Source organism: Ambystoma mexicanum, chromosome 4q (assembly GCF_040938575.1).
Source record: "Ambystoma mexicanum isolate Mex_15411 chromosome 4q, UKY_AmexF1_1, whole genome shotgun sequence".
NCBI classification, from domain to species: domain Eukaryota; kingdom Metazoa; phylum Chordata; class Amphibia; order Caudata; family Ambystomatidae; genus Ambystoma; species Ambystoma mexicanum.
In genome coordinates this window covers 11926487-11954300 of record NC_090928.1, presented here as the reverse complement: position 1 = coordinate 11954300, position 27814 = coordinate 11926487, and positions in this window count along the sequence as shown.

Sequence of the window (27814 nt, the reverse complement as noted above, 5' to 3'; positions counted from 1 at the left end):
GCCGGTTTCGTCGATTGGGACGTCTCTTTGATCTACACGACTACAAAGCGTTCCCTGCTCTTCTGAACCTGCCAGCTGCTGAAACTAACGTGGAGAAGCCTGGGACTGCTTGCTTCGGGGACCGGTGAGTAGTATATCTAGGATCTGGTCGCCCTCCTGCAGTAACCCATTGCTTTTCCCCGCTGTGTAAAACAGCACCCTTTTCGCCCGTACTCGCGCTCTGCTTCTGCCCGCTGTGGAGGCTGCGCTTGAGTTGCGGACCCTGTTCTTCTTCTGCTGTGCACTAACCCGAACTGCCTGACTTCCTCCGAAGAGCTTCTCCTTTTGCCCGTTGGCACCAGCGTGTGCAGGTACTTTGAGCACAAGGCTCCACTCTTCGCAGGGCTCGGACTTCCATCTAGTTAGGTGCCTATGAAGGCGAACTAAGTCTAAAGCATTATCGCACTGCCTGTTTTCCTTCCCTTTCAGGTGGACTACATATTTCGTGCTTTAAACGCTTACGACTGTGTATTTGTATATATATTGTGTTGATTTGGTATGTGTTGGCTTAATACTGTGTTATTGTGATTTTCTCGCTACGGTCGTTGTTTTAAAGGCCTTAAAATAAATGTGTTTATATTTTTGACATAACACCTGTTTGGAGTAGTTTGTAAGCGCTCTTGCTTTGTGTGCTCATTGCGGGCTTTCAGTCACCCTCACCCCTCTTGAGACCTAGTCTTGACCGCCGCGATCGCTACCTTGATTGGTCTGGCTTGTCCAGAGGTTACCCTGTTCCAAGTAATTAGGTTGGCCTTCTGAACTTCTGCTCCGCCAGGACAGAGTTCAGTAATCCGTCTTAACAAATTGGTGGCAGCGGTGGGATACGACTGAAGGTATCCAGTGTTGCGCACGGGCTAGGGCATTTCTGGTTATTCCAAACAGTACACGTAGTGAATTGTTATAGTATAACTTTAAAAAGGCCATAGTCCTATCACACAGTATGGAAACAAGTACGTTGTTAACTTTAAATGCTTCCAAATCAGAAACGCTGAAAAAGATGTGTGCGGAGAGAGGTGTTTCCTCTCAAGGCACAAAATTGGAAATGATCCAAAGAATCGTGGCGTGGCAAGAAGCACAGCTTGACGCTATTACTTCTGAGGACAGTGCGGAAGGTGGTGGGGCTGCTCTCACTGGCAGAACCGACGGTTCTGTCGCCGCATTGTTCCACCGCGACCACGAGGACAGGGAGGACGAGATGTCTAATGTTTCCTCTGCCAGTGCTGACGGGGAGGCTAGGCTTGAATTCAAGAAGCAAGAGCTGCGGTTTAGGCAGCAGGAGCTTGAATTCAGCATAGCCAAACTGAAAATCGAACAGGCAGAAAAACAAAAAGACAGGGATCACCAGTTGGAACTGGCCAAGCTTCAGGTTGCAAATGGGTCCACGGGTCCTGGACATGGGTCTGGGGCCTCCTCTCATCCACGGTTTCCAAAAGATCTGCTCAGTGTGTATGAGGAACGGAATGACATTATGGACTGGCTGAATGCGTTTGAGTATGCATGCGAAGTTCAGAAAGTTGACAATGCTGATAAGATTGCGTGGTTGCTCAGTAGACTGCCCCATTCTGGCTGTAGTGCCATTATGGAGATGTCGAAGGCTGAGCGAGCTGATTTCGCAATGTTGAAGCAGACTCTCATTTTAAAGTTTGGGAAGACTCCGGCCCAATATTTAAAGCGTTTTCGAGAGTATAAGAAAAAGGAAGGTGGTACTTGGGTATCTTATGTCACTGAATCTTTGAAAAACTTAACTGGCTGGGTCGAAGGCTATAAGGTTTCTACCTTCGCCGGCATGATAAATCTTGTCATGCTGGAACACATTTTTGCTTCTTCTTCCCCGGAGCTTAAGCAGCACTTGGCCGATTCGAAGGAGATAGATCCTAAGAAGCTGGCCATGGCCGCCGACTTATGGGTGTCACATCGAGTGTCCCATAAGGACAAAACTCATCCTGGTAAGCAGGAGGAAGGGAAAAAGTCCAAAGATATGGAGGGTGGGGAATCTGCTAAATCTTCTTCCCAAAAGGGCCACAAAAAGAAAAACAAGGGTAAGACACAAGAGAACTCACAGGGTAGTGGAGGTCCGCCTCCGAAACAGAACTCTGGTTACAATAAGCCTCCCTATGTAAACAGACCCATTGGATCTTGTTTTGCTTGTGGAGCAACTGACCATGTGAAGGGGGATCCCCGTTGTAAGGTTAGACCTTTGGGGGTCCACTCCGCTAATCTGGCCTTCTCCTCCTACGAGGAAGAAGAGATTACAGGAGCATCCTTCTCCTCAGACTCATTTCCCAGCGGAATAGAGGCTGAGGTAGTTTTAGTGTCCCTGGGTTCCTGGGAGCCTAAAGTCGCAGAGGCGTATGCTAGGATTCCGGATAATACCAAGCACTACTTTAAAGACAGTGTGCTGATCAGTGGAGTAGATACTCCAGCTCTTAGGGATAGTGGGTGCAGTCGCACTGTAGTGGATTCTACCTTGGTAGACTCAGAGGAAGTTGCCAGAGCTACTCTGATGCCCACTAAGTTGGCTGACGGCCCCCTCCGCATGTTTCCCGTGATCCCTGTTAATCTTACTTTAAATGGTACAGCAGTCAGGATTCCAGTGAGCATTCAGAGAAACGTCCCGGGAAAGGTCTTACTAGGTAATGATCTCAGAGCTTTAGGGCTCGTAGGAGACACTGCCGAACGACCCTACACACGGTCTCAAGCACGGGCAGCATTGGCCAAGTCCAATACGCCGCCCCAGCCGAAGGGGAAACCCAAGGCGAAAGGAGTCAACAAGTCACGACGAGGGAAAGAAAATATTCCCCCGAGCTCGCCTACCACTGCGGTGGAGGAAGTTGGTCGATCGCCCGAGCCTGACGAGGAAGTGGCGATGCCTGAAGTATTTGACCCCAACGATCATCCTGAACTAAAATACTGGTTAGTTGAAGGAGGTCCTGATAGGGACGAATTCAGTAAAGGCCAACGTGAGTGCCCATCTCTGGAAGGCCTAAGGAGACAGGCCTGCTCCCAGCTTGAGGGTGAACCTCATGGGACGCATAGGATTTATTGGGAAGGTGGACTCCTGTATAGTGAGCCCACAGAGTCTACAGAAGGAGACCATAGGAGGTTGGTGGTTCCCCTTGCTGTTAGGCCCTTCCTCCTGCAGTTGGCGCATGAAGTTCCCCTTGCTGGTCACCTTGGTATGAAGAGGACCAAGCAAAGGTTATCCATGCACTTCTACTGGCCCAAGATGGGGGTGCAAGTAGAAAGTCACTGCAGGAGTTGCGCCTCCTGCCAATTGTCTGGGAAGGTTGGCGCGACAATCCAAGCTCCGTTGGTACCGCTCCCAGTTGTGGGGGTACCATTTGAAAGGGTAGGGATCGACATCGTCGGTCCCCTTGACCCGCAAACATCCTCGGGCAATAGGTTTATCCTGGTGCTGGTCGACCATGCAACCAGGTATCCTGAGGCCATCCCATTAAAAACTGTAACTGCCAAGTCAGTTGCAAAAGCTTTACTCGGCATATTTACTAGGGTTGGCTTCCCTAAAGAAGTTGTGTCAGATCGTGGCAGCAACTTTATGTCGAAGTATATGCAGGCTATGTGGAAAGAATGTGGGGTCACCTACAAGTTCTCTTCTGCATACCACCCCCAGACCAATGGTCTGGTGGAACGCTTCAACAGAACGTTAAAAAGCATGATTGGGGCTCTGGAGGAGCCCCAGAGAAGAAAATGGGATCTTCTTTTACCATGCTTGCTGTTTGCCTACCGAGAGGTACCACAGGAGGGTGTTGGCTTCAGCCCCTTCGAACTTCTGTTCGGTCATCCCGTACGGGGACCCTTAGCCATCGTCAAGGAGGGATGGGAGATGCCCACTCCCCCTGTTACTACCAACGTAGTTGATTATGTGCTAGGGCTCAGAAAACGGATGGTACTTCTGATGGGCTTGGCTAGTGATAAATTGAAAGCAGGGCAAGCGCTGGTGAAACATTGGTACGACCAGAAAGCTTCCCTCATCAACTTTACACCTGGTCAGCAAGTCCTGATCATGAATCCTATAAGGCCTCGCGCTTTACAGGACAAATGGTCAGGCCCTTACACAGTGGTGGAGCCCCTGGGTGAGGTGAACTATTTAGTGGACCTTGGAAGGCCTGGACAGGCTCCAAAAGTGTTCCACGTGAATAAGCTGAAGGCTTTCGTCCCAAGAGTCGAAATCGCAGCACTGCTACTGGCTTCAGACGTTTAGGAAGAGGAGTCAGAACCTCTCCCCGACCTGTTCCACGGCGGTCCTTCAGATAGCTCCATTGAGGGTGTCCGAGTGGCCCCTCACCTGACTTCTGATCAGCAGGCGGAGGTGAAAAGTTTGCTTCGGCAGTTTTCCCCCCTGTTTTCACAGTCCCCTGGTTTGACACCTTGGTGCAAACATAACATTGACACAGGAGACAGTGTACCTACCAAAAGTAGGGGATACAGGATGTCGGATAAAGTACGGTCTTATATTAAGACCGAGGTCAACAAGATGTTAGACCTTGGGGTGATTGAACCCTCTAGTAGTCCTTGGTCCAGCCCTGTGGTTTTGGTTCCAAAGGCAGGCACTTCTGAATTGAGGTTCTGCGTGGATTACAGGGCTCTGAATGCTGTCACCAAGACAGATGCACACCCCTTGCCTCGAACAGATGAGCTGGTGGATACTTTGGGTGCCTCCAAGTACCTCAGCACGTTTGACCTTACTGCTGGCTATTGGCAAATAGCGTTAGCAGAACATGCCAAGGAGAAGACAGCATTTTCTACACCAGACGGCCTTTACCAATTCCGGGTAATGCCGTTCGGGTTGAAAAATGCACCTGCCACTTTCCAGAGGCTTGTGAATCATGTGTTGAATGGGTTGGACGAATTCTGTCTCGCATATCTGGACGATATAGCAGTTTTCAGTGCCACCTGGGAAGACCATGTGAAACACCTCGGGATTGTGCTCCAGGCTCTTCAGAAAGCCCACTTGACCATAAAGGCTAGTAAATGCCAGATTGGACAAGGCTCAGTGGTTTACCTTGGACATGAAGTAGGTGGAGGGAGGATACAGCCTCTACCCAGTAAAGTACAAGCCGTACAAGACTGGCCTACCCCCACTACGCAAACCCAAGTGAGAGCCTTCTTAGGACTCACGGGGTATTATCGCAATTTTATGGCAGACTATGGCACCATAGCTGCTCCTCTGACGGCTCTCACAACTCCGAAGAAACCCAAGAAGGTAACTTGGACCGACGAGTGTGAGAAGGCCTTCAATGGCTTAAAAGACTCCTTGTGCCAGGCCCCTGTCCTCAGGGCTCCTGATTATCAAAGAACTTTTATCGTGCAGACGGACGCCTCTGACACTGGGATAGGAGCTGTACTATCACAAGTAGATGAGAAGGGTAAGGAACACCCTATCGGTTTTATTAGTCGCCAGCTTAAGGACAGAGAGCTCAGATGGTCCACGGTAGAGAAAGAATGTTTCTCTGTTGTGTGGGCCCTAAGGAAGCTGAGGCCCTACCTCTATGGGACCCACTTCACTGTGCAAACTGACCATAAGCCGTTAAAGTGGCTAATGAACATGAAGGGGGAGAATCCAAAGTTGCTTAGGTGGTCCATAAGTCTACAAGGCTTCGACTTCACTATTGAGCATAGGCCAGGTGTCCAACATAGCAATGCTGATGGGTTGTCCAGAATGTTTAACCGACCTGAACATGAGACTCATCCAGGGGTGGATTAGTTCCCCCTGTCCATAGTCTGGGAGGGGCGAGTGTTAGGAAAGATTTCATAATTGTAGGGAAATTTCCTTCCATGTGGCAACCCCTAAACTTTTTGCTATTGTTTTTTTACCTTGTTCTTGACTTTGCCAGAGAAGTACAGCCTTCTGCCGCACTTCTCTGGGCTTTCGCTCCTTTCTTACGGGGAAACTGACATGCCCTTAAGACAGTCAGTACCGGGGAACGTTGTTTCCCGTAGTTTCTTCTATCGTGTCGCAGCTTTAGTGCAACACGACGCAAGAGGGCACAGTAAGTTAAGTTACAGCTCTCTTGGGTCTCTAGCCTTCTACAGGCCCTAGATACTCTTTTAGGATGGTATTTGATCGGTGCAAGTCATTCAGGGACTGGAATGGTGGCAGCGATCGTATTGAATATTTTGAGCTCCTTTTGCCGTTCTGAGCACGTTTTTGCACTGAACCCAAAATGGTGGCCTGGCTCCCCAAAATGGCCAGACCACGAGGCTCCTTTGTCCTGTCCACTGTCCGTCTTGCTCCCTTCACCTTCCCCAGGTCGAGCGACCCGGGGCCTTCCTTATTTGGGCATGTACTTTCCCGCGAAACGTGGTTGCTTTCGCGGGCTTCTACATGTCGTTTGTGTGCCTCCAGGGTGTGGGCTGGGATGTCTGGTCCCAATACACATCCTGGGTGCCAGAGAGTCTAGGGTGGTGTGAATGCCTGGGACCACCGTGGTCCGTGATTGGTCCACGTATGGTATGTGTTTTGATGAGCGGATCTCCCATTGGTTCCCCTCCGTTTTTGGCGCGAAGGGAACCGTGGATAAGAGGGGGCTGGAAACACCACTACCATGTCGATCTCCTGAGTTCTCACGAACGAAGGAATACAGGAGCCAAGTATCCTGCAACCAAGAGGCTGGACCGAGGAATCGCTGGTGACCCGCTGAAGGAATCCTCCTTTGCACTGCTGTCGTCCTGTGAGCCACTGTCCTCCTTTGATCGAACCAGAAGGCCTGTACTGGTGCTTCGACCTTTGGAATAGCAGGAACAGCTATTCCCGGCATCTACAACATCTCCTGCTAAGTAAGCCTTCGGAAGCGTCTCTGGGCCATCCAGTTGACTGACCAGCTTACAAGGGAGCCTTGTTCTGTAACCGCCGCCAGGTTGTGCCATATCTCGAGTCCTTGTCACTCTCCCACACTTCGTGCCCTTGGCGTTCCCAAGTCTGAAGGGAGGAGTGTACTTTTGACTCAGATACGCACGGCCGCTCCGTTGTCCTGCTGCGGCAACAAAACTGTGCCGGTTTCGTCGATTGGGACGTCTCTTTGATCTACACGACTACAAAGCGTTCCCTGCTCTTCTGAACCTGCCAGCTGCTGAAACTAACGTGGAGAAGCCTGGGACTGCTTGCTTCGGGGACCGGTGAGTAGTATATCTAGGATCTGGTCGCCCTCCTGCAGTAACCCATTGCTTTTCCCCGCTGTGTAAAACAGCACCCTTTTCGCCTGTACTCGCGCTCTGCTTCTGCCCGCTGTGGAGGCTGCGCTTGAGTTGCGGACCCTGTTCTTCTTCTGCTGTGCACTAACCCGAACTGCCTGACTTCCTCCGAAGAGCTTCTCCTTTTGCCCGTTGGCACCAGCGTGTGCAGGTACTTTGAGCACAAGGCTCCACTCTTCGCAGGGCTCGGACTTCCATCTAGTTAGGTGCCTATGAAGGCGAACTAAGTCTAAAGCATTATCGCACTGCCTGTTTTCCTTCCCTTTCAGGTGGACTACATATTTCGTGCTTTAAACGCTTACGACTGTGTATTTGTATATATATTGTGTTGATTTGGTATGTGTTGGCTTAATACTGTGTTATTGTGATTTTCTCGCTACGGTCGTTGTTTTAAAGGCCTTAAAATAAATGTGTTTATATTTTTGACATAACACCTGTTTGGAGTAGTTTGTAAGCGCTCTTGCTTTGTGTGCTCATTGCGGGCTTTCAGTCACCCTCACCCCTCTTGAGACCTAGTCTTGACCGCCGCGATCGCTACCTTGATTGGTCTGGCTTGTCCAGAGGTTACCCTGTTCCAAGTAATTAGGTTGGCCTTCTGAACTTCTGCTCCGCCAGGACAGAGTTCAGAAATCCGTCTTAACACCTTCCTATAGCAAGAGATGTGATATCCAGCTCCTTCCCATTCCAATCCTGAGACCCTTCCGATAGCATGAGATGTGATATCTCAATGCTTTTTATATCAAAATTGAGACCCTCCCTATAGCATGAGATGTGATATCTAAGTCCTTCGCATTCCAATCCTGAGACCCTTCCGATAGCAGAGATGTGATATCTCAATGCTTATACCAAACTTGAGACCCTTCCTATGGCATGAGATGTGATATCCAACTCCTTCCCATTTCAATCCTGAGACCCTTCCTATAGCATGAGATGTGATATCTCAATGCTTCTAACAAACATGAGACCCTTCCTTTAGCATGAGATGTGATATCCATCTCCTTCCCATTCCAATCCTGAGACCCTTCCTATAGCATGAGATGCGATATCTCAATGCTTCTAATACCAAACCTGAGATCCTTCCGATAACATGAGATGTGATATCCAAATCCTTCCCCTTCCAAACCTGAGACCCTCCCTTTAGCATGAGATGTGATATCCAACTCCTTCCCATTCCAATCCTGAGATCCTTCCGATAGCATGAGAAGTGATATCTCAATGCTTCTAATACCAAACCTGGGACCCGTCCTATAACATGAGATATGATATCCAAATCCTTCCCATTCCAATCCTGAAACCCTTCCTTTAGCATGAGATGTGATATCTCAATGTTTCTAATAAAAAACCTGAGACCCTTCCTATAGCAAGAGATGTGATATCCAAATCCTTCCCATTCCAATCCTGAGACCCTTCCTATAACATGAGATGTGATATCCAACTCCTTCCCATTCCAATCCTGAAACCCTTCCTATAGCATGAGATGTGATATCTCAATGTTTCTAATAAAAAACCTGAGACCCTTCCATTAGCACGAGATGTGATGTCCAAATCCTTCCCATTCCAATCCTGAGACCCTTCCTATAACATGAGATGTGATATCCAACTCCTTCCCATTCCAACCTGAGACCCTTCCTATAGTATGAGAAGGGATATCCAACTCCTTCCCATTCCAATCCTGAGACCCTTCCTATAGCAAGAGATGTGATATCCAAATCCTTCCCATTCCAAACCTGAGATCCTTCCTATAACATGAAATGTGATACCCAATTATTTCCCATTCCAAACCTGAGACCCTTCCTATTGGATGAGATGTGATATCCAACACCTTCCCATTCCAATCCTGACACCCTTCCTATACCATGAGATGTGATATCTCAATGCTTCTAATACCAAACCTGGGACCCGTCCTATAACATGAGATATGATATCCAAATCCTTCCCCTTCCAAACCTGAGACCCTTCCTTTAGCATGAGATGTGATATCCAAATCCTTCCCATTCCAATCCTGAAACCCGTCCTATAGCATGAGATGTGATATCTCAATGTTTCTAATAAAAAACCTGAGACCCTTCCAATAGCAAGAGATGTGATATCCAAATCCTTCCCATTCCAATCCTGAGACCCTTCCTATAACATGAGATGTGATATCCAACTCCTTCCCATTCCAACCTGAGACCCTTCCTATAGCAGGAGAAGGGATATCCAACTCCTTCCCATTCCAATCCTGAGACCCTTCCTATAGCAAGAGATGTGATATCCAAATCCTTCCCATTCCAATCCTGAGATCCTTCCTATAACATGAGATGTGATACCCAATTATTTCCCATTCCAAACCTGAGACCCTTCCTATTGGATGAGATGTGATATTCAACACCTTCCCATTCCAATCCTGACACCCTTCCTATACCATGAGATGTGATATCTCAATGTTTCTAATACAAAACTGAGACCCTTCCTATAGCAAGAGATGTGATTTCCAAATCCTTCCCATTTCAATCCTGAAACCCCTCCTAAAGCATGAGATCTGATATCTCAATGTTTCTAATAAAAAACTGAGACCCTTCCTATAGCAAGAGATGTGATATCCAAATCCTTCCCATTTCAATCCTGAGACCCTACCTATAACATGAGATGTGATATCCAACTCCTTCCCATTCCAACCTGAGACCCTCCCTTTAGCATGAGATGTGATATCCAACTCGTTCCCATTCCAATCCTGAGACCCTTCTGATAGCATGAGATGTGATATCTCAATGCTTCTAATACTAAACCTGAGATCCTTCCGATAGCATGAGAAGTGATATCTCAATGCTTCTAATACCAAACCTGGGACCCGTCCTATAACATGAGATATTATATCCAAATCCTTCCCATTCCAATCCTGAAACCCTTCCTTTAGCATGAGATGTGATATCTCAATGTTTCTAATAAAAAACCTGAGACCCTTCCTATAGCAAGAGATGTGATATCCAAATCCTTCCCATTCCAATCCTGAGACCCTTCCTATAACATGAGATGTGATATCCAACTCCTTCCCATTCCAATCCTGAAACCCTTCCTATAGCATGAGATGTGATATCTCAATTTTTCTAATAAAAAACCTGAGACCCTTCCAATAGCAAGAGATGTGATATCCAAATCCTTCCCATTCCAATCCTGAGAACCTTCCTATAACATGAGATGTGATATCCAACTCCTTCCCATTCCAACCTGAGACCCTTCCTATAGCATGAGAAGGGATATCCAACTCCTTCCCATTCCAATCCTGAGACCCTTCCTATAGCAAGAGATGTGATATCCAAATACTTCCCATTCCAATCCTGAGATCCTTCCTATAACATGAGATGTGATACCCAATTATTTCCCATTCCAAACCTGAGACCCTTCCTATTGGATGAGATGTGATATCCAACACCTTCCCATTCCAATCCTGACACCCTTCCTATACCATGAGATGTGATATCTCAATGCTTCTAATACCAAACCTGGGACCCGTCCTATAACATGAGATATGATATCCAAATCCTTCCCCTTCCAATCCTGAAACCCCTCCTATAGCATGAGATGTGATATCTCAATGTTTCTAATAAAAAACTGAGACCCTTCCTATAGCAAGAGATGTGATATCCAAATCCTTCCCATTTCAATCCTGAGACCCTACCTATAACATGAGATGTGATATCCAACTCCTTCCCATTCCAACCTGAGACCCTTCCTATAGCATGAGATGTGATGTCTCAATGCTTCTAATACCAAACCTGAGATCCTTCCTATAACATGAGATGTGATATCCAACTCCTTCCCATTCCAATCCTGAGGCCCTTCCTATAGCATGAGATGTGATATCTCACTGCTTATACCAAACCTGAGACCCTTCCTATAGCATGAGATGTGATATCCAACTCCTTCCCATTCCAATCCTGAGACCCTTCCTATAGCATGAGATGTGATATCTCAATGCTTCTAATATCAAACTTGAGAACCTCCCTATAGCATGAGACGTGATATCCAACTCCTTCCCATTCCAATCCTGAGACTCTTCCTATAGCATGAGATGTGATATCTCAATGCTTCTACCAAACCTGAGACCCTTCCTATAACATGAGATGGGATATCCAACTCCTTCCCATTCCAATCCTCAGACACTTCCTATAGCATGAGATGTGATATCTCAATGCTTCTAATACCAAACCTGAGACCCTTCCTATGGCATGAGATTTGATATCAAACTCCTTCCCATTCCAATCCTGAGACCCTTCCTATAGCATGAGATATGATATCCAACTCCTTCCCATTCCAATCCTGAAACCCTTCCTATACCATGAGATGTGATATCTTAATGCTTCTAATACCAAACCTGAGACCCGTCCTATAACATGAGATGTGATATCCAAATCCTTCCCCTTCCAAACCTGAGACCCTTCCTTTAGCATGAGATGTGATATCCAGCTCCTTCCCATTCCAATCCTGAGACCCTTCCGATAGCATGAGATGTGATATATCAATGCTTCTAAATATCAAAACTGAGACCCTCCCTATAGCATGAGATGTGATATCTAAGACCTTCCCATTCCAATCCTGAGACCCTTCCGATAGCAGAGATGTGATATCTCAGTGCTTATACCAAACCTGAGACCCTTCCTATGGCATGAGATGTGATATCCAACTCCTTCCCATTTCAATCCTGAGACCCTTCCTATAGCATGAGATGTGATATCTCAATGCTTCAACCAAACATGAGACCCTTCCTATAACATGAGATGGGATATCCAACTCCTTCCCATTCCAATCCTCAGACACTTCCTATAGCATGAGATGTGATATCTCAATGCTTCTAATACCAAACCTGAGACCCTTCCTATGGCATGAGATTTGATATCAAACTCCTTCCCATTCCAATCCTGAGACCCTTCCTATAGCATGAGATATGATATCCAACTCCTTCCCATTCCAATCCTGAAACCCTTCCTATACCATGAGATGTGATATCTTAATGCTTCTAATACCAAACCTGAGACCCGTCCTATAATATGAGATGTGATATCCAAATCCTTCCCCTTCCAAACCTGAGACCCTTCCTTTAGCATGAGATGTGATATCCAGCTCCTTCCCATTCCAATCCTGAGACCCTTCCGATAGCATGAGATGTGATATATCAATGCTTCTAATATCAAAACTGAGACCCTCCCTATAGCATGAGATGTGATATCTAAGACCTTCCCATTCTAATCCTGAGACCCTTCCGATAGCAGAGATGTGATATCTCAGTGCTTATACCAAACCTGAGACCCTTCCTATGGCATGAGATGTGATATCCAACTCCTTCCCATTTCAATCCTGAGACTCTTCCTTTAGCATGAGATGTGATATCCATCTCCTTCCCATTCCAATCCTGAGACCCTTCCTATAGCATGAGATGTGATATCTCAATGCTTCTAATACCAAACCTGAGATCCTTCCGATAACATGAGATGTGATATCCAAATCCTTCCCCTTCCAAACCTGAGACCCTCCCTTTAGCATGAGATGTGATATCCAACTCCTTCCCATTCCAATCCCGAGACCCTTCTGATAGCATGAGATGTGATATCTCAATGCTTCTAATACTAAACCTGAGATCCTTCCGATAGCATGAGAAGTGATATCTCAATGATTCTAATACCAAACCTGGGACCCGTCCTATAACATGAGATATTATATCAAAATCCTTCCCATTCGAAACCTGAAACCCTTCCTTTAGCATGAGATGTGATATCTCAATGTTTCTAATAAAAAACCTGAGACCCTTCCTATAGCAAGAGATGTGATATCCAGCTCCTTCCCATTCCAATCCTGAGACCCTTCCGATAGCATGAGATGTGATATCTCAATGCTTCTAATATCAAAACTGAGACCCTCCCTATAGCATGAGATGTGATATCTAAGTCCTTCGCATTCCAATCCTGAGACCCTTCCGATAGCAGAGATGTGATATCTCAATGCTTATACCAAACCTGAGACCCTTCCTATGGCATGAGATGTGATATCCAACTCCTTCCCATTTCAATCCTGAGAACCTTCCTATAGCATGAGATGTGATATCTCAATGCTTCTACCAAACATGAGACCCTTCCTTTAGCATGAGATGTGATATCCATCTCCTTCCCATTCCAATCCTGAGACCCTTCCTATAGCATGAGATGTGATATCTCAATGCTTCTAATACCAAACCTGAGATCCTTCCGATAACATGAGATGTGATATCCAAATCCTTCCCCTTCCAAACCTGAGACCCTCCCTTTAGCATGAGATGTGATATCCAACTCCTTCCCATTCCAATCCTGAGACCCTTCTGATAGCATGAGATGTGATATCTCAATGCTTCTAATACTAAACCTGAGATCCTTCTGATAGCATGAGAAGTGATATCTCAATGCTTCTAATACCAAACCTGGGACCCGTCCTATAACATGAGATATGATATCCAAATCCTTCCCATTCCAATCCTGAAACCCTTCCTTTAGCATGAGATGTGATATCTCAATGTTTCTAATAAAAAACCTGAGACCCTTCCTATAGCAAGAGATGTGATATCCAAATCCTTCCCATTCCAATCCTGAGACCCTTCCTATAACATGAGATGTGATATCCAACTCCTTCCCATTCCAATCCTGAAACCCTTCCTATAGCATGAGATGTGATATCTCAATGTTTCTAATAAAAAACCTGAGACCCTTCCAATAGCAAGAGATGTGATATCAGAATCCTTACCATTCCAATCCTGAGACCCTTCCTATAACATGAGATGTGATATCCAACTCCTTCCCATTCCAACCTGAGACCCTTCCTATAGTATGAGAAGGGATATCCAACTCCTTCCCATTCTAATCCTGAGACCCTTCCTATAGCAAGAGATGTGATATCCAAATCCTTCCCATTCCAATCCTGAGATCCTTCCTATAACATGAGATGTGATACCCAATTATTTCCCATTCCAAACCTGAGACCCTTCCTATTGGATGAGATGTGATATCCAACACCTTCCCATTCCAATCCTGACACCCTTCCTATACCATGAGATGTGATATCTCAATGCTTCTAATACCAAACCTGGGACACGTCCTATAACATGAGATATGATATCCAAATCCTTCCCCTTCCAAACCTGAGACCCTTCCTTTAGCATGAGATGTGATATCCAAATCCTTCCCATTCCAATCCTGAAACCCCTCCTATAGCATGAGATGTGATATCTCAATGTTTCTAATAAAAAACCTGAGACCCTTCCAATAGCAAGAGATGTGATATCCAAATCCTTCCCATTCCAATCCTGAGACCCTTCCTATAACATGAGATGTGATATCCAACTCCTTCCCATTCCAACCTGAGACCCTTCCTATAGCATGAGAAGGGATATCCAACTCCTTCCCATTCCAATCCTAAAACCCTTCCTATAGCAAGAGATGTGATATCCAAATCCTTCCCATTCCAATCCTGAGATCCTTCCTATAACATGAGATGTGATACCCAATTATTTACCATTCCAAACCTGAGACCCTTCCTATTGGATGAGATGTGATATTCAACACCTTCCCATTCCAATCCTGACACCCTTCCTATACCATGAGATGTGATATCTCAATGTTTCTAATACAAAACTGAGACCCTTCCTATAGCAAGAGATGTGATATCCAAATCCTTCCCATTTCAATCCTGAAACCCCTCCTAAAGCATGAGATCTGATATCTCAATGTTTCTAATAAAAAACTGAGACCCTTCCTATAGCAAGAGATGTGATATCCAAATCCTTCCCATTTCAATCCTGAGACCCTACCTATAACATGAGATGTGATATCCAACTCCTTCCCATTCCAACCTGAGACCCTCCCTTTAGCATGAGATGTGATATCCAACTCCTTCCCATTCCAATCCTGAGACCCTTCTGATAGCATGAGAAGTGATATCTCAATGCTTCTAATACTAAACCTGAGATCCTTCCGATAGCATGAGAAGTGATATCTCAATGCTTCTAATACCAAACCTGGGACCCGTCCTATAACATGAGATATGATATCCAAATCCTTCCCATTCCAATCCTGAAACCCTTCCTTTAGCATGAGATGTGATATCTCAATGTTTCTAATAAAAAACCTGAGACCCTTCCTATAGCAAGAGATGTGATATCCAAATCCTTCCCATTCCCATCCTGAGACCCTTCCTATAACATGAGATGTGATATCCAACTCCTTCCCATTCCAATCCTGAAACCCTTCCAATAGCAAGAGATGTGATATCCAAATCCTTCCCATTCCAATCCTGAGACCCTTTCTATAACATGAGATGTGATATCCAACTCCTTCCCATTCCAACCTGAGACCCTTCCTATAGCATGAGAAGGGATATCCAACTCCTTCCCATTCCAATCCTGAGACCCTTCCTATAGCAAGAGATGTGATATCCAAATCCTTCCCATTCCAATCCTGAGATCCTTCCTATAACATGAGATGTGATACCCAATTATTTCCCATTCCAAACCTGAGACCCTTCCTATTGGATGAGATGTGATATCCAACACCTTCCCATTCCAATCCTGACACCCTTCCTATACCATGAGATGTGATATCTCAATGCTTCTAATACCAAACCTGGGACCCTTCCTATAACATGAGATGTGATATCCAAATCCTTCCCATTCCAATCCTGAAACCCCTCCTATAGCATGAGATGTGATATCCAAATCCTTCCCATTTCAATCTTGAGACCCTTCCTATAGCATGAGATGTGATATCCAACTCCTTCCCATTCCAACCTGAGACCCTTCCTATAGCATGAGAAGGGATATCCAACTCCTTCCCAATCCAATCCTGAGACCCTTCCGATAGCAGAGATGTGATATCTCAATGCTTATACCAAACCTGAGACCCTACCTTTAGCATGATGTGATATCCAAATCCTTCACATTCCAATCCTGAGACCCTTCCTATAACACGAGATGTGATATCTCAATGCTTCTAATAACAAACCTGAGATCCTTCCTATAACATGAGATGTGATATCCAACTCCTTCCCATTCCAAACCTGAGACCCTTCCGATAGCATGAGATGTGATATCTCAATGCTTCTAAAATTAAACATGAGAACCATCCTATAACATGAGATGTGAAATCCCAATCCTTCCCTTCCCAAACCTGAGACCCTTCCTATAGCTCGAGATGTGATATCAAACTCCTTCCCATTCCAATCCTGAGATAGCTTTAGATGTGATATCCAACTCCTTCCCATTCCAATCCTGAGACCCTTATTATACCATGAGATGTGATATCTCAAGGCTTCTAATACCAAACCTGAGACCCGTCCTAAAACATGAGATGTGAGATCCAAATCCTTCCCCTTCCAAACCTGAGACCTTTCCTTTAGCATATGTGATATCCAACTCCTTCCCATTCCAATCCTGAGACCCTTCCGATAGCATGAGATGTGATATCTCAATGCTTCTAATATCAAACCTGAGAACCTCCCTATAGCATATGTGATATCCAACTCCTTCCAATTCCAATACTGAGACCCTTCCAATAGCATATGTGATATCTCAATGCTTCTAATATCAAAACTGAGACCCTCCCTATAGCATGAGATGTGATATCTCAATGCTTCTAATACCAAACCTGGGACCCGCCCTATAACATGAGATGTGATATCCAAATCCTTCCCATTCCAATCGAGACCCTTCCTATAACATGAGATGTGATATCTCTATGCTTCTAATACCAAACCTGAGACCATTCCCACAGCCTGAGATTTGAAATCTCATTTCTTCCAATACCAAACTCGAGACCCTTCCGATAGGATGAGATTTACTATCTCACTCCTTAAAATACCAACCTCGAGTCCCTTCCTAAAGGATGTGATTCTAATACCAAACCTGAGACTCTCCCTATAACAAGAGATGTCATATCCAACTCCTTCCCATTCCAATCCTGAGACTCTTCCTATAGCATGACATGTGATATCGAACTTCCCATTCCAATCCTGAGACTCAGACCTCCCCGTCTAACCTTCTCACCACTCCTAGCTCCCGGATTGATCATGCACTCCTGCTGTCTCTTCTCTCCCTTTCCTCTCTCCTTCCTCATCTGCCCTAGGTCAGGCTCCTTCTACACCTCCGCAGGGATTACTGATTTGTACCCCTCCCCACTCTCAACTCTCACTCAGTTTCAAACACTCATCTGACATCTGCCATTTCCTGGAAGTACCCGACCTTGATGTTCTTGGTCTAACCGAGACATGGTTGACGGCCAGCGCTGTCTCGAGCTTTGACACTTTCCTCCCTGATGACAAGTTCCTCTCCATGCCCAGATCCAACCGTTCTTGAGGGGGAGTATCCTTGTTTCCTGTAGTAAATTGCTTTCCTTTGCAGGCCGACTCCTCTCACGAATGCCTTGTCTGCATGCATTCTCTCTTTCCTGGCGAATCTCTCACCGTGGCTATTTGCCTACCCCCTTCCTCTCAGTGGATGGACTTCTCCATCCTAGCCTCCTACCACTCAACTCCGCCTACTTGGAGAATTCAACATGAACCTGTATGCTTCCTGACCTGGACTTTTACGAGATCTGCAACTCTTCATGTCGCTGGCCCTACACACTGCAGGAAATACTCAGGATTTTCAGATCTCAGACCTCCCCCTCTGTAACCCTCTCAACAATCCTCTCCCGTGGTGATCAAGTTCTCATCTCCAAAGAAGGCTAACTGCCAGCTGTTCCTCCTCAGTGGAGTTCTCCCTTTCTGTCCCTGCTCCCTGCACCGTTTCGCGTTGCAAGTACTCGCTTCCCAGCTCTCTGGTTTAGACGCGTGTTCCCTGCCTTCTCTCTTCTTCCCGCTGCCTTCAAATCAACAAATGAGCTTCAAAAGATACACGGTGTATGTACTGTGTCCGTGCGTTTGTTGTCGAATCCTGACGTTTTTAACTACTGTTCTCCCATACAAGGGGGGGTCAACATCTACTGCTGTTCACAGGCTGATTGTATACGGCTGAAATCTTCAAGGCATTATCAGCTTTCCTGACTGTTTTGGAACGTGTATTTGCCATCTGTTAATGCAGTCGCCCTGTGTTCATCGTCCCTTCTACTTTACAGGCTGCACTCCCCTGGAGATCACATTCTCCTCTCCAGAGCAGGCTAACTACCAGCTGCTCCTCCTCATAGGCGTTCATCCTTTCTGTCCCTGATCCCTGCTCCGTTTCGCGTTGCAAACACTCGCTTCCCTGCTCTCTGGTTTAGACGCTGTTCCTCCTCATAGGCGTTCTTCTTTCTGTCCCTGCTCCCTGCACAGTTTCGCGTTGCAAGTACTCGCTTCCCAGCTCTCTGGTTTAGAAGCGTGTTCCCTGCCTTCTCTGCTCTTCCCGCTGCCTTCAAATCAACAAATGAGCTTCAAAAGATACACATTGCTCAGAATGCTTTATAGCACCCATTATTCATCATATAGCCGTAACCCACTAGACGTATTGAAATGTGCTGTAAACTAGCAAAACCAGCTAGAAAATGTACTTTCCTCGCGTTTTTGTAAATGCGAATTCTGATGGGTTCCCATGTATGTACTGTGTCCGTGCGTTTGTTGTCGAATCCTGAAGTTTTTAACCACTGTTCTCCCATACAAGGTGGGGTTCAACATCTACTGCTGTTCACAGGCTGAATGTATACGGCTGAAATCTTCAAGGCATTATCAGCTTTCCTGACTGTTTTGGAACGTGTATTTGCCATCTGTTAATGCAGTCGCCTTGTGGTCATCGTCCCTTTTAGTTTACAGGCTGCACTCCCCTGGTGATCACATTCTCTTCTCCAGAGCAGGCTAACTACCAGCTGCTCCTCCTCAGAGGCGTTCCTTCTTTCTGTCCCTGCTCCCTGCACCGTTTCGCGTTGCATGTACTCGCTTCCCACCTCTCTGGTTTAGATGTGTGTTCCCTGCCTTCTCTCCTCTTCCTACAGCCTTCCAATGAGCTCCACAAGATAGTGTTCAGAATGCTTCATAACCCCATTATTCAACATATAGCTGTAACCCGCTAGACGTATTGAAACGTGCTAAAAACTAGCAAAAATAGCTAGAAAATGTACTTCCCTCGCGTTTTTGTAAATGCGAATTCTGGTGGGTTCCCATGTTGTATGTACTGTGTCCGTGCGTTTGTTGTCGAATCCTGAAGTTTTTAACCACTGTTCTCCCATACTAAGGGGGGTTAACATCTACTGCTGTTCACAGGCTGAATGTATACGGCTGAAATCTTCAAGGCATTATCAGCTTTCCTGACTGTTTTGGAACGTGTATTTGCCATCTGTTAATGCAGTCGCCTTGTGGTCATCGTCCCTTTTAATTTACAGGCTGCACTCCCCTGGTGATCACATTCTCCTCTCCAGAGCAGGCTAACTACCAGCTGCTCCTCCTCAGAGGCGTTCCTTCTTTCTGTCCCTGCTCCCTGCACCGTTTCGCGTTGCATGTTCTCGCTTCCCAGCTCTCTGGTTAGATGCGTATTCCCTGCCTTCTCTCCTCTTCCTACAGCCTTCCAATGAGCTCCACAAGATAGTGTTCAGAATGCTTTATAACCCCATTATTCAACATATAGCTGTAACCCGCTAGACGTATTGAAACGTGCTAAAAACTAGCAAAAACAGCTAGAAAATGTACTTCCTCGCGTTTTGGTAAATGCAGGGCACACGCGTCTAAACCAGAGAGCAGGGAAGCGAGCATTTCAGCAGTATAAATTCAGCCTGTGAACAACACATTTTGATCCTCCCTTTTATGGGAGAAGAGTGGTTCAAAAGTACAGAATTCGACTGATCAAACGCACGAACAGAGTACAAAATGGGAATCCACCAGAATTCGCATTTACCAAAACGCGAGGAAAGTACATTTTCTAGCTGTTTTTGCTAGTTTTTAGAACGTTTCAATACGTCTAGCGGGTTACGGCTATATGTTGAATAATGGGTGTTATAAAGCATTCTGAACACTATCTTGTGGAGCTCATTGGAAGGCTTTAGGAAGAGGAGAGAAGCAGGGAACACGCATCTAAACCAGAGAGCTGGGAAGCGTGTACATGCAACGCGAAACGGAGCAGGGATCAGGGACAGAAAGGATGAACGCCTATGAGGAGGAGCAGCTGGTAGTTAGGCTGCTCTGGAGAGGAGAATGTGATCACCAGGGGAGTGCAGCCTGTAAAGTAGAAGGGACGATGAACACAGGGCGACTGCATTAACAGATGGCAAATACACGTTCCAAAACAGTCAGGAAAGCTGATAATGCATTGAAGATTTCAGCCGTATACATTCAGACTGTGAACAGCAGTAGATGTTGACCCCCCTTAGTATGGGAGAACAATGGTTAAAAACTTCAGGATTCGACAACAAACGCACGGACACAGTACATACAACATGGGAACCCACCAGAATTCGCATTTACAAAAACGCGAGGGAAGTACATTTTCTAGCTATTTTTGCTAGTTTTTAGCACGTTTCAATACGTCTAGCGGGTTACAGCTAATGTTGAATAATGGGGTTATAAAGCATTCTGAACACTATCTTGTGGAGCTCATTGGAAGGCTGTAGGAAGAGGAGAGAAGGCAGGGAATACGCATCTAACCAGAGAGCTGGGAAGCGAGTACATGCAACGCGAAACGGTGCAGAGAGCAGGGACAGAAAGAAGGAACGCCTCTGAGGAGCAGCTGGTAGTTAGCCTGCTCTGGAGAGGAGAATGTGATCACCAGGGGAATGCAGCCTGTAAACTAAAAGGGACGATGACCACAAGGCGACTGCATTAACAGATGGCAAATACACGTTCCAAAACAGTCACGAAACCTGATAATGCCTTGAAGATTTCAGCCGTATACATTCAGCCTGTGAACAGCAGTAGATGTTGACCCCCCTCCTTGTATGGGAGAACAGTGGCTAAAAACTTCAGGATTCGACAACAAACGCACGGACACAGTACATACATGGGAACCCATCAGAATTCGCATTTACAAGAACGCGAGGACAGTACATTTTCTAGCTGGTTTTGCTAGTTTACAGCACATTTCAATACGTCTAGCGGGTTACGGCTTTATGATGAATAATGGGTGTTATAAAGCATTCTGAGCACCGTGTATCTTTTGAAGCTCATTTGTTGATTTGAAGGCAGCGGGAAGAGGAGAGAAGGCAGGGAACACGCGTCTAAACCAGAGAGCTGGGAAGCGAGTGTTTGCAACGCGAAACGGTGCAGGGAGCAGGGACAGAAAGGGAGAACTCCACTGAGGAGGAACAGCTGGTAGTTAGCCTTCTTTGGAGATGAGAACTTGATCACCACGGGAGAGGATTGTTGAGAGGGTTACAGAAGGGGAGGTCTGAGATCAGAAAATCCTGAGTATTCCCTGCAGTGTGTAGGGCCAGCGACATGTAGAGTTGCAGAGCTCGTAAAAGTCCAGGTCAGGAAGTATACAGGTTCATGTTGAATTCTCCAAGTAGGCTGAGTTGAGTGGTAGGAGGCTAGGATGGAGAAGTCCATCCACTGAGAGAGGAAGGGGTTAGGCAAATAGCCACGGTGAGAGAATGACCAGGAAAGAGAGAATGCATGCAGACAAGGCATTCGTGAGAGGAGTCGGCCTGCAAAGGAAAGCAATTTACTACAGGAATCAAGGATACTCCCCCTCAAGAAATCTGGGCATGGAGAGGAACTTGTCATCAGGGAGGAAAGTGTCAAAGCTCGAGACAGCGCTGGCCGTCAACCATGTCTCGGTTAGACCAAGGACATCAAGGTCGGGTTCTTCCAGGAAATGGCAGATGTCAGATGAGTGTTTGAAACTGAGTGAGAGTTGAGAGTGGGGAGGGGTACAAATCAGTAATCCCTGCTGAGGTGTAGAAGGAGCCTGACCTAGGGCAGATGAGGACGGAGAGAGGAAAGAAAGCAAAAGAAGGGAGAGAAGAGACAGCAGGACTGCATGATCAATCCGGGAGCTAGGAGTGGTGAGAAGGTTAGACGGGGAGGTCTGAGTCTCAGGATTGGAATGGGAAGTTCGATATCACATGTCATGCTATAGGAAGAGTCTCAGGAATGGAATGGGAAGGAGTTGGATATGACATCTCTTGTTATAGGGAGGGTCTCAGGTTTGGTATTAGAAGCACTGAGATATCAAATCACATCATTTCGGAAGGGACTCGAGTTTGGTATTTTAAGGAGTGAGATAGTAAATCTCATCCTATCGGAAGGGTATCGGGTTTGGTATTGGAAGAAATGAGATTTCAAATCTCATGCTGTGGGAAGGGTCTCGGGTTTGGTATTGGAAGGGATGAGAAATCACATTTCATGCTACAGGAAGGGTCACAAGTTTGGAATGGGAAGGAGTTGGATATCACATATACTACGGGAACGGGCTCAGGTTTGGTATTAGAAGCATAGAGATATCACATCTCATGTTATAGGAAGGGTCTCGATTGGAATGGGAAGGAGTTGGATATCACATCTCATGCTATAGGGAGGGTCTCAGTTTTGATATTAGAAGCATTGAGATATCACATATGCTATTGGAAGGGTCTCAGTATTGGAATTGGAAGGAGTCTGATAGCACATCTCGTGCTATAGGGAGGTTCTCAGGTTTGATATTAGAAGCATTGAGATATCACATCTCATGCTATCGGAAGGGTCTCAGGATTGGAATGGGAAGTAGTTGGATATCACATATGCTAAAGGAAAGGTCTCAGGTTTGGAAGGGGAAGGATTTGGATCTCACATCTCATGTTTTAGGACGGGTCTCAGGTTTGGTATTAGAAGCCTTGAGATATCACATCTCATGGTATAATAAGGGTCTCAGGATTGGAATGGGAAGGAGTTGGATATCACATCTCAAGCTATTTCAGGATTGGAATGGGAAGGAGTTTGATATCACATCTCAAGCTATAGGAAGGGTCTCAGGTTTGGGAAGGGAAGGATTGGGATTTCACATCTCATGTTATAGGATGGTTCTCATGTTTGGTTTTAGAAGCATTGAGATATCACATCTCATGCTATCGGAAGGGTCTCAGGTTTGGAATGGGAAGGAGTTGGATATCACATCTCATGTTATAGGAAGCATCTCAGGTTTGGTATTAGAAGCATTGAGATATCACATCTCATGCTATAGGAAGGGTCTCAGGATTGGAATGTGAAGGATTTGGATATCACATCTCATGCTAAAGGAAGGGTCTCAGGTTTGGTATAAGCATTGAGATATCACATCTCTGCTATCGGAAGGGTCTCAGGATTGGATTGGGAAGGAGTTGGATATCCCTTCTCATGCTATAGGAAGGGTCTCATGTTGGAATGGGAAGGAGTTGGATATCACATCTCATGACATAGGAAGGGTCTCAAGATTGAAATGGGAAGGATTTGGATATCACATCTCTTGCTATAGGAAGGGTCTCAGGTTTTTTATTAGAAACATTGAGATATCACATCTCATGCTATAGGAAGGGTTTCAGGATTGGAATGGGAAGGATTTAGATATCACATCTCATGCTAAAGGAAGGCTCTCAGGTTTGGAAGGGGAAGGATTTGGATATCATATCTCATGTTATAGGACGGGTCCCAGGTTTGGTATTAGAAGCATTGAGATATCACATCTTATGTTATAGGAAGGGTCTCAGGATTGGAATGGGAAGGAGTTGGATATCACATCTCATCCAATAGGAAGGGTCTCAGGTTTGGAATGGGAAGGAATTGGATATCACATCTCATGTTATAGGAAGGATCTCAGGATTGGAATGGGAAGGATTTGGATATCACATCTCTTGCTATAGGAAGGGTCTCAGGTTTTTTATTAGAAGCATTGAGATATCACATCTCATGGTATAGGAAGGGTCTCAGGATTGGAATGGGAAGGAGTTGGATATCCCTTTTCATGCTATAGGAAGGGTCTCAGGTTGGAATGGGAAGGATTTGGATATCAAATCTCTTGCTATAGGAAGGGTCTCAGGTTTTTTATTAGAAACATTGAGATATCACATCTCATGCTATAGGAAGGGTTTAAGGATTGGAATGGGAAGGATTTGGATATCACATCTCATGCTAAAGGAAGGGTCTCAGGTTTGGAAGGGGAAGGATTTGGATATCACATCTCATGTTATTGGACCGGTCTCAGGTTTGGTATTAGAAGCATTGAGATATCAAGTCTCATGGTATAGGACGGGAGTTTGATATCACATCATGCCATGGTATGGGTCTCAGGTTTTGTAGAAGCATTGGGATATCACATCTCATGCTATCGGAAGGGTATCAGGATTGGATTTGGAAGGAGTTGGATATCCCATCTCATGCTATAGGAAGGGTCTCAAGTTGGAATGGGAAAGAGTTGGATGTCACATCTCATGTTATAGGAAGGGTCTCAGGATTGGAATGGGAAGGACTTGGATATCACATCTCATGCTGTAGGAAGGCTCTCAGGTTTGGAAAGGGAAGGAGTTGGATATCACTTTTCATGTTAGAGGTAGGATCTCAGGTTTGGTATTAGAGGCATTGAGATATCACATCTCATGCTATCAGAAGGGTATCAGGATTGTAATGGGAAGGAGTTGGATATCACATCTCATGCTAAAGGGAGGGTCTCAGGTTTGGAAGGGGAAGGATTTGGATATCACATCTCATGTTATAGGAAGGATCTCAGGTTTGGTATTAGAAGCATTGAGATATCACATCTCATGCTATCGGAAGGATCTCAGGTTTGGTATTAGAAGCATTGAGATATCACATCTCATGCTATAGGAAAGGTCTCAGGATTGGAATGGGAAGGAGTTGGATATCACATCTCATGCTAAAGGAAGGGTCTCAGTTTTGGTAGAAGCATTGCGATATCACATCTCATGCTATAGGAAGGGTCTCAGGATTGGAATCGGAAGGAGTTGGATATCACATCTCATGCTATAGGAAGGGTCTCAGGTTTGGTATAAGCATTGAAATATCACATCTCTGCTATCGGAAGGGTCTCAGGATTGGAATGGGAAGGATTTAGATATCACATCTCATGCTACAGGGAGGGGCTCAGTTTTGATATTAGAAGCATTGAGATATCACATCTCATGGTATAGGAAGGGTCTCAGGATTGGAATGGGAAGGAGTTGGCTGTCACATCTCAAGCTATCTCAGGACTGGAATGGGAAAGATTTTGATATCACATCTCAAGCTATAGGAAGGGTCTCAGGTTTGGAAAGGGAAGGATTTGGATTTCACATCTCATGTTATAGGATGGTTCTCAGGTTTGGTTTTAGAAGCATTAAGATATAACATCTCAAGCTATAGGAACGGTCTCAGGTTTGGAATGGGAAGGAGTTAGATATCACATCTCATGCTAAAGGAAAGGTTTCAGGTTTGGAAGGGGAAGGATTTGGATCTCACATCTCATGTTTTAGGACGGGTCTCAGGTTTGGTATTAGAAGCATTGAAATATCACATCTCATGGTATAGGAAGGGTCTCAGGATTGGAATGGGAAGGAATTGGATATCACATTGAATGGGAAGGAGTTTGATATCACATCTCAAGCTATAGGAAGGGTCTCAGGTTTGGAAAGGGAATGATTTGGATTTCACATCTCATGTTATAGGATGGTTCTCATGTTTGGTTTTAGAAGCATTTAGATATCACATCTCATGCTATAGGAAGGGTCTCAGGATTGGAATGGGAAGGAGTTGGATAGCACATCTCATGCTATAGGAAGGGTCTCAGGTTTGGTATAAGCATTGAGATATCCCATCTCATGCTATAGGAAGGGTCTCAGGATTGGAATCGGAAGGAGTTGTATATGACAGCTCATGCCATAGGAAGGGTCTCAGGTGTGGTATAAGCATTGAGATATCACATCTCTGCTATCGGAAGGGTCTCAGGATTGGAATGGGAAGGAGTTGGATATCCCATCTCGTTATAGGAAGGGTCTCAGGTTTGGTATTAGAAGCATTGAGATATCACATCTCATGCTATAGGACGGGTCTCAGAATTGGAATGGGAAGGAGTTGGATATCACATCTCAAGCTATAGGAAGGGTCTCAGGATTGGAATGGGAAGGAGTTTGATATCACATCTCATGCCATGGTATGGGTTTCAGGTTTTGTAGAAGCATTGGGATATCACATCTCATGCTATCAGAAGGGTATCGGGATTGGATTTGGAAGGAGTTGGATATCCCATCTCATGCTATAGGAAGGGTCTAAGGTTGGAATGTGAAGGAGTTGGATATCACATCTCATGTTATAGGAAGGGTCTCAGGATTGGAATGGGAAGGACTTGGATATCACATCTCATTCTATAGGAAGGCTCTCAGGGTTGGAAGGGGAAGGAGTTGGATATCACATTTCATGTAGAGGTAGGATCTCAGTTTTGGTATTAGAGGCATTGAGATATCACATCTCATGCTATCAGAAGGGTCTCAGGATTGGAATGGGAAGGAGTTGGATATCACATCTCATGCTAAAGGAAGGGTCTCAGTTTTGGTAGAAGCATTGCGATATCACATCTCATGCTATAGGAAGGGTCTCAGGATTGGAATCGGAAGGAGTTGGATATCACATCTCATGCTATAGGAAGGGTCTCAGGTTTGGTATAAGCATTGAAATATCACATCTCTGCTATCGGAAGGGTCTCAGGATTGGAATGGGAAGGATTTAGATATCACATCTCATGCTACAGGGAGGGGCTCAGTTTTGATATTAGAAGCATTGAGATATCACATCTCATGGTATAGGAAGGGTCTCAGGATTGGAATGGGAAGGAGTTGGCTGTCACATCTCAAGCTATCTCAGGACTGGAATGGGAAAGATTTTGATATCACATCTCAAGCTATAGGAAGGGTCTCAGGTTTGGAAAGGGAAGGATTTGGATTTCACATCTCATGTTATAGGATGGTTCTCAGGTTTGGTTTTAGAAGCATTAAGATATAACATCTCAAGCTATAGGAACGGTCTCAGGTTTGGAATGGGAAGGAGTTAGATATCACATCTCATGCGCAAAGGAAATGTCTCAGGTTTGGAAGGGGAAGGATTTGGATCTCACATCTCATGTTTTAGGACGGGTCTCAGGTTTGGTATTAGAAGCATTGAAATATCACATCTCATGGTATAGGAAGGGTCTCAGGATTGGAATGGGAAGGAATTGGATATCACATTGAATGGGAAGGAGTTTGATATCACATCTCAAGCTATAGGAAGGGTCTCAGGTTTGGAAAGGGAATGATTTGGATTTCACATCTCATGTTATAGGATGGTTCTCATGTTTGGTTTTAGAAGTATTTAGATATCACATCTCATGCTATAGGAAGGGTCTCAGGATTGGAATGGGAAGGAGTTGGATATCACATCTCATGCTATAGGAAGGGTCTCAGGTTTGGTATAAGCATTGAGATATCCCATCTCATGCTATAGGAAGGGTCTCAGGATTGGAATCGGAAGGAGTTGGATATCACATCTCATGCTATAGGAAGGGTCTCAGGTTTGGTATAAGCATTGAGATATCACATCTCATGCTATAGGAAGGGTCTCAGGATTGGAATGGGAAGGAGTTGTATATGACATCTCATGCCGTAGGAATGGTCTCAGGTTTGATATAAGCATT